This window comes from Cucumis sativus, chromosome 3 (genome assembly GCF_000004075.3).
Source record: "Cucumis sativus cultivar 9930 chromosome 3, Cucumber_9930_V3, whole genome shotgun sequence".
Lineage (NCBI taxonomy): Eukaryota > Viridiplantae > Streptophyta > Magnoliopsida > Cucurbitales > Cucurbitaceae > Cucumis > Cucumis sativus.
This window is the reverse complement of record NC_026657.2, coordinates 11,801,255-11,810,550: the sequence shown is the minus strand read 5'-3', so window position 1 is coordinate 11,810,550 and position 9,296 is coordinate 11,801,255.

The following is a 9,296-nucleotide window of genomic DNA, read 5'->3' as shown; positions in this document are numbered from 1 at the left end:
GGGGAAGGAAATGTCTGTTTGACTTTTTTTAAATAAAAAAAAAAAAAAGGATGAAGAAAATAAAATCCTTTTTTTCCTTCTCTCTTTGAAAGTACTTCAAACAAAAATAAAGAGAGATATTAAAATAATGTTAATCAATTCATAATTTAATGTTACTTAGTTGTGTTCCTATATGAAATTTTATTTGAAATTGACATTAGAATATGCATGCAAATAGCCAAACATAACAACCCATATATTAAATAATATAATTATAAATCATTTTTAGTCCAATTCACAATTTCCTATTTATAACAAGTTACTCTTTTCTTCTAATCTACATATTAGAAATAAAATTTAATAAGTCTTATCTTCTTTAAATTCTAAATTCTCACTAAATTCAAAATATAATGACTATATTGTTATTTTTACAAAAAAAAATTATGAATAAAAAATTGTTTCCTTAATTAACTTGAAACATCAATAAATAGATAAATATAAAGATTAAGATTCAAATACTTTTCATAATTTTCATTTGTTGGTAGTGGAGTAGATCAATGATCAATTATTATTGAACAAATTAATAATTTGATATTTTACTTTTGCAATTATTGAATTACAAAAATACCTACTCTAATCCTTGTTTTAACTAGAAAATGGTGACATATTAAATTGGATCATTGTTGTATTATTGGATTCATGACATGTTTATAATTTGAAGTAATTTCCATTCAATTCATCAAGATTTTAGCCGATAATATTGTTGAGATATTGTGTTAGTAAATATCAACCTCCACTTTGTATCATACACATTAGCATAAATTTAAGTCTACTAATTTCTATAAAAAAAATTTAGAAGATACCTTTCACTTTTAGAAAATACTTTAGTTCATCACTTAAATTTTGAAACAAGCAAAACCATTTTTTTTGTATTTATATATATATCTAAAAATAAAATAAAAAAGAGTTTTCTCAGATATAGAAAAAATTAGCCAACTATCACCCTTCTCTAAATTAAAATCACTAAACACAACATTTATTACATCTGATTTTTCTAGTATGATTATAACTTTTTTACAACTTTCCAAGAAAAGTGTGTACATTTCTTCCAACATACACAATATAGTGTATGTATATATTTCTTCCAATATTGGGCTTTGTCCAAACAAGATTTAAGCCCAAATGACCAATTGGTCAGTTGTATAATTTTTGGAATTTTGAATTTTGATTAAATATTTAAATTTGAACAGAAATATATATACACATATGCATACACCTTACAAAATTTACACGTCAAAATAATATACACGTTTTAGAATCGATCAATTATTATAATTTTTTTCTTAACTATACTTTCATATCATTATGGTTCATTTTATTCGAATTTTTTTGTCATAAATTATTTGTATATCTTCCCTACTTCTACTTGAATGGTAGGATTTAATTTTCAAAATGTATGTTTTAACATTAATAATGGTGCAACTATTTGAAATAATTTTTGTCATTATTAATCTCCAATAAATTATTGTGGAGATAAAAAAAAAATTTGGTCATGTTTTTATTTTGAGAAACGTTGAAAACATTGTTGATGAATACAAATAAATAAAACTTGTAAAATTCAGACCAAAATATATACTCCAACTTGGTTTTTATATTTAATTTGTATATAAAAATTTTGGGTTTTATATTATCCACTCGCTTCATAAGGGTTATTAAATTAAATATTTTGATGTGGTCTGTTGTATTTGTATGGTTTAGTTCAAATGTTCATAAGAGGATTTTAGGGTAACTAACATTTGTTTTTAATCAATTTTTTACTACTTTTAATGTTTGATTAATCCTTAGTTTTTCAAATACTTCGTTTAAAATGCTTATATCCTACTAACTTTCTATAAAGTTTTTGGAAAAAAAAATATTACGATATATACTTGTTAAATTTCAACGGCTATTTTTATGTGCATAAACAAATAATTGAATGATAAGTTATATGTATAATAGGTTAGGTTTTTGTCACACCCCAAACCGTATTGCGACTAAAATGTTGAAGTAGTGGGAATATGATGCGAGTTAGTTACAACCTTAAAATTTTATTATCGGAAATTTTATTCTTAACTCCTTTTAAACTATTAACATCATTCAAAATGCAACGGTGGTCAATGTAACGCCAAACAAAATAAATACAAACTAAAACATATATTTTATTAATAATAGAAGTTTTATACATTATTACAATATTTTGACCAAATAACCAATGTTTAACCATTTTCAAAACGTCTTGAATCACCTCGTTCTTGTTGCTCAGACCGTTAAGCTTTATACGCTCATTTCAACACATAAGCTAGCTTCTTATCACTATATAGCATGTACACCCCATTGTGGCTTTGACCCTTTATGTACACATAAAAGTTAGCATCATCTCAAAGAAACAACTAACGGTTTGAAAATCATTTTATAGTATTGAAATCATAATCATCAAATCATAACTTTAACATTATAAATATGTTTGAAATAATAACTTTTCATAAAGTTCTATTTGAAACATTCTCATTTGAATTATTCTTTCAAATCAGTGAACATGAATCATAATAAAAAATTTAACATAAATTAACTTGAGAGAAAAGCATCTACAAAATTTTACTAAACCAACAACATTTCAACATTTCAACAAAACTCTCATCATCCCCTTCTTAGTTACCCAAATCCTCTTATAAAAGAGTCCTTAAACTAACTTAGTTATGCATAAACTCTTCTCAGTTTGTCAGATTCTGCTTAAACTTTACATGTGTAAATTTAATATTCAGCCTAGCAATGTTTAAATCCTTAATCTTACATGTTAACCCCTGTCAAATCAGATTTGACATTTTATTCGCCAGACCTTGCTTTCCGCCTAACCCAAACAACGAAAAACTTCAACCATTTCTCGCAAATAACCTTATCGTGTTGTTATATTTTTACTATAAGAAACCTTACACGCGAACTAACCAACTACTACTCGCTAGAACTTAAACTCCAAGGCTTTCCTCGCAGACTTCTTCTCCACGAAACACTTGGTTCTTCTCGCGAAGACGACCCAAAACGCCTAGTCTAAAACACAAAACTTTCACTTCTTAACCTACGCGAAGACTTTTCTTTTCTTATCGCACAACTTCTTCCGCGAACTACCAACTTAATTTCAAAAATGTATACTTAACCATAAAAGATTTTATCACTTAATCATTTTCGCAGATTTATTCAAACACGAACTTCTTAATACGTAGCCAAATTTTACATTCTTACTCAAATTAGAAATGGGTCTCACAGTTTTTTTTTTCTAAATCATCTTATGACGAAAGCATTTTTAAAAAAGTTGGTATCTCTTTTTTACATATTGCGAATATAACAAATATGACAAGCAATTAGTGATATCACAGAGTTATCAAAAGATTGTTTACTTTTAAATTTATTACTCTTGCAATTTATAAAATGTAGTGAAATAAGTCTTATTATCACAAATTCTTTTGCTATTTTTTGTAGGAGCCATTTTCTTTGGAAAAGAGTTCAATTATTTTAATTAAATGATTAATGGAAGATTATACCTAACAAATGAGATATTTTAATGCAAAGCATAGGGACTAGCTATTATTTAATGTTTTTACTTTTTAAAAAACATTGGATTTGATTTCAAAATGTTTTTATTTAAAACAATACCAAACAATAATTCAAATCTATTTTTGATTTCAAATCTACTAGAATCCTTGTGGAAGCAATTTGGAAGGGAAGAAAAATGGGGCCTATGCTAAGTGGGTAGATGGTGGTTTGGTGTTTTATAATTTAGTTTATATATATATATAGTTTTAAAACCAACATTTTCTAATTGTTGAAGATTGTTTTATTGAATATTTTAAACATTTAGTTTTTTCTTTTAAAATGTGGGAAATTTTGCTTTTAATCTTAAAATTATTTGGGTTAGCATAGGATAAATTAAGTGATAGATAAAATAGAACATATGAAAACATTAAAGTATTATTGTTATTCTTACTGTTTTTATTTTAAATATTATTAAAAATAATTGTGTTAAAGAAAAATAGGTTTTATTAGTTTTTCATAGCCAACTAATAACTAACAATATTGTATCATATTAAATATATATATACACACACACACTAAATTTAACTTTAAATATATAAACTTAAGAAAATTGTTGAAAATAAAATGGACAAGAAAAAACATGAATTTTAGTTTTTTCCTTTTTTCAACAGATCATAAATAGTTTGTTTGTTTTTAATTTTTGAAAAACTCCCTAAATTTAACTTTGATAATTTGTAGAAATCTGCATTATAGATTTTATATTGTCTATTATATATAATTATCATAATTTTGCTCTAATAAGTTTATTATTTATAAAATTAAAAGTTTAAAAATTTTAATAGACATTTTAAAAGCTTAATTAGTAAATTTAAATCTTACGAACATATAATAAACACAAATTTAAATTGAACTTATAAATTTAGTGTTTCGTATGTTCTTACATCATTGAACATTACGTCAACTGTTATGAGTTGAGTTAGAAAATTTCAGTATATAAAAGATGAAAAATAAAGATCAAAATACTATTTTGACTCTCATATCTGGAAGTTGGTTAAATTCTAATAACTATATTTTCAATATCCAATTTTAACTATTATATTTTTAGTAAATCTTAAATTTAGGCAGTCAAGTATTTTGTAATATAAAATAAAATATACGTATATTATCAAATTTTTATAATAAAAATGTTATACTGATCAGCCATTTTTTCAACAAAACTCAACCATAAATCAACATTAAGAGAATTTAAGATTAAATAAACTTTAGAGTATAGGAATAAATTGTTATTTAAACAAACAATTTAAAAATAAAAGAAAATATGACTATATCTTATCAAACTAAAATTTCATTCCAAACTTGATTTTAATAATTCAAAACTAATATAATATCACAAGTAATTGCAATCACCTCAAGAATACGTCATGAAATTCGTCATATCAAACGATTAAGAATGTTCAATTTTCTCTACATACAAAAATATATATATATTAAGGACATAAATGTAGAAGTAAAGAATGAAGGGAGAAAAATGAATAAATTTGCATGTCATGTGCATGGCACGCGCCTTCAAGGGTATTGCATTTGGTGTCAAAATGAAACCAACTCCACCTCCACCTCCACCTCCACCCTCTTTATTTTAATTTTGTTTCTAAAGTTTTATTTTTCATTATTAAACTAATCTCCAGATCCAAAACAGTGTATGTCGGCAACCCATAATTATATTCATCCTTTTCTTTCATCAATTAATTCAAAACACAATAAAGATAAGTTTTTTACTCTTTTTTAAGAACCGTTTTGTTTTTGTATTTTTTTAGATTTTTAAATCACTCTACTAATAGTCTATCTCTCTTTTTTAAATCGGTATAAAATTTTAAATTAACACATTAATGTGTTTTTAAATTTTAAAAAATATTGTTTTTTTTATTTCCTACAGAAAACACCCACGTGTTAAAATTATTAATTTATGTAAATATAACTAAACTCTTAAATATATACAATTCGTGTAATAAAATAAAATAAAAATACATGAAGTTCGATTATTTTCTTACAAATTACATATATGTTATTGTTGGTTTTGAATATCGTGTGAAGGGTAGAGTATATGCTCTTGTTGGTTTTGATTTAGAGTATAAGATATGGTCGTATGGAATATTAGTAAAAGGTGTTGATAAAGAACTATATATTGTTGCATTTATAAATGATTGTATATCAAAATCTAAACGATCGTGTATGTTGTATTATATGCTCGTTAAATTTGAAGTTTTCACGATCATTTATATTGGACTACACGATCGCTTACCATAATCAACACGATCGTTTAAAGTATATTATTTCACTACATGATCGTTTATTTTGACATGAATGATCGTATATACATATTCAATGATCATTTAGATTGTATTATACAATCATTTATGTATGAGATTTTTTTGTCATCGTTTACAATTTATTATTAGATTGTTTAAAATTGAAGTTTTATTTTTCCATTATTTAAAAAACTACACGATTGTGCATCATGATATAAACCATTGTTTAGAATAAGATTACAAGCGCGCACATGTGGCCAATTAATCATATGTCGACTAGGGCATTTTTGGTATTTCACATTATAGACATGTAAGATTTTCTCATTTTTTAAATTGTTCTGTACCGTGTAAACATTTTATAGATTTGTTATATGTTTCTAAAAAATTCCTTTAAATATTTGACAATACTATTTATTTTTTTTATATATTTAAATGTATATAAAGTAAAAATAAAAATATAATGTAAAGACAAATGTACCTTCTTTTCCAAAAGTAAACAAGTTTTAAAAACTCCATTTCTAAAGGTTGGAGTTATAAACCTTGCATTCACAATAACCATATTAAAAACGAGTTTTTATTATAAATATTTGATAAATATATAGATGCTCGTTATCTAATCAGGTCATGTGTCTTATTATTGTTGACACTTAAGTCGTTTGGCCCTCAAATTATGAATGACTTGAGTGAATTTTTTTAGCTCACTTCATGTTTACCCCAAGAGTTATCATAATTATAAGATTATAACTATTCTACCTTTTTCCTTTTTTTTTTTTTTATTCCTCACTCCCTCATTTCACTACTCACTATTCTTCGCTCATTCTTTCACTGTTCCTCACCCCCCATCTCTTCTATATGCCACTATTCCTCACTTCTCTATTTTCCTATTCCTTAATTCTTCAAACATAGATTAAAATAACTCAAATTATAATAATCTGCACTCCAAACGTTTACTATAATAACACACATACCATAATAACTCACTACAGGCTCCAAACGTTTCTTTAATGTCCAAATAAGACTACTCTCTTAATCTATGTGTCAAGTAAACATAGACTCTTAGTGACAATGTAAACCACTTCATATTTGTCAAATTGTCTATAAACACTGACATTTGTAAAATGCAATCACAAATGTATTTTCAAGAAACCAAAGAAAGTAGGAGAAATTATGATTTAAAGACTTTTCTAATTTTCTAATTTTTTAATGTATTTAAATATTATATTTTTTTAGATCTTTTAACTCATTTATAATTTTTGTTTTCTTTTCTAAATTATATAATGGCACATTTAACTAGGTTAATAGGTTAAAATTTATTAGTTTAACAATTATGTTTTCAAATGTAACGATAATTAACTAAGGTGGCATTATCTACTTACCTATAAGCATATGCTTGTGCACTAATTAATGTATATTTTATGAAATTGTGTTTAGAATGTTTTAAACTTATAATTATCTTGTTTTTAAAATAGAAAATAAATATTTAATTTATAGGTTTTCATTCATTTACAAATTTAGTTTTCTTGGTTAGGAACAAATTATAATTTAATCTTTATGAATTTATAAAGCATAGAAATAGTCCAGTGTTTTAATAGATTAACTAAATTGTATAACTTTTTTAAAAACCAAATATAATGACTTAAATCTGTAATTTAACCACATTAAAGTTATAAATCTTTCTAAATTTAACAGAAAATCAAAGAAAAAAAAATGCTAAAATACACTTTTTGTCCCTAATTACATGAAATTAACCGCTTAAACCTACTTTGACTTTTCACGTTTAAGTGCTATATACATATATAGTTTGTAAGTTGTTCACCGATTTATTCCTACAATAATATGATTAAATATTAACTCTAATTTATATGATAAAGACTAGATGAAAGTTTATGAACTAAATTGTTAATTATATGTTTTTTAAGGCAAAACAAACCAACAAACCACAAGAGGTTACTTATCATTTTAATTTTTTATCATGAACGAGAGAGAAAAACACGAAAAATATCTTTCCAAAATAAAGAACAAATCTACGAGGATTGAAGTTATAAATCTTTTGAAAAAGAAAAACTATACTTCTCGTCTAAATCAAAATTCTGTATGAATATATCTCGTTCTTTTTGTCACATGTCGAGAGAGAAAGAGAACAAAATTACCTATTTGATTATTAATTTAATTAAATTTGTAAGAATAAATGTAATTTTTAACCTAGAAAAAACAATAATAATTATAGAAATTAGAAAGAAAGAAAGACTTTCCCCATCTTAACGTGAGCTTCAATCATTGATAAACGCCCACTGATTACCGTTTTGACCCGGGCAAAGCCGACGAGCTTCTTTGGTTACGTGGCGAATTTTTATTGGGTGATAGGCACGATTAACGAGGCGGATTAAAAATAAGTTAAGAATTATTGGTTTATTTGTCAGAGATTTTATTTATTAATTATTATAGTCTGACAAATATTTGTTTATTTGTTGGAAATTATTTGGAGAGTTATATTTATAATTATAAGTAATAATAAATAATTAGGTTGAAAAGTTGGAAAAAGGAGAATCGTTGATTAGCAGAGTGGCAGACTGATTATAATCATTAGTTCATTCATTTGTCTTTTTTATTTTCATTTTTATATATAGAGAGGAAAGTTAAAGTTAAAGTTAAAGTTTAAATTAAAATAAATAATATTATGTTTGTCAAAATCACCGTCTTATTACTTTATTTTTCTTTTTCTCAACAACTCTCCATGTTATTGGGTTGATTATTTTAAATAATTGACTCTTTCTTTATATTCAAATTTGATCGTTTGAAGTTCGTATGAAGAATTTAAAAAAGAAAATACAAATATGTGTGTTACGTATGAGTGTGTATGTAATTAAGCGAAAATGTTTGAATGAGATACTGATAATGTACAATGAAGAAATGTTGATTAGGTTAAATAATATATTGATTATGAATTTTTGTAGTTTTACTCTTGTGTGTATTTTATTATTGAAGTTTAAAATGTGTATAATTGATTTTTATATTTTCAACTTTTTTATGTCTAATGCATTGTTGGATTTTCATTGTCGTGTCTAATTGATTTACTTGGATTAATTGAGATTTTTTAAGATTTGTAAAATTGTTGGAGTCTCGTTAGAAAGCTCAAATTTATATCGAAATGTTAAGTATTTATTCGTTTCATCTTTTGTCGGAAAAAGATAACTTGTTGGCTATTGTTTGAGCTTTCTTCTAAACTTTGGGAGTTGGCCTTTTTTTATTGGTGTACAATTGGGTGCCATTTTAAGAATTTAGTCTTTCTCTATTTAGTTTTCAATTTGAAATCTCTCGTCTGATCATCTTTTTGGGTCGAGGTCTTTTCCTATTTCCCTTATTTAGTTATTTATATCTCTATCAAACTTATTTTGATTTTTTTTTTTTAGTTTTATAGGTCAAATAGACACAACCTACAATGAA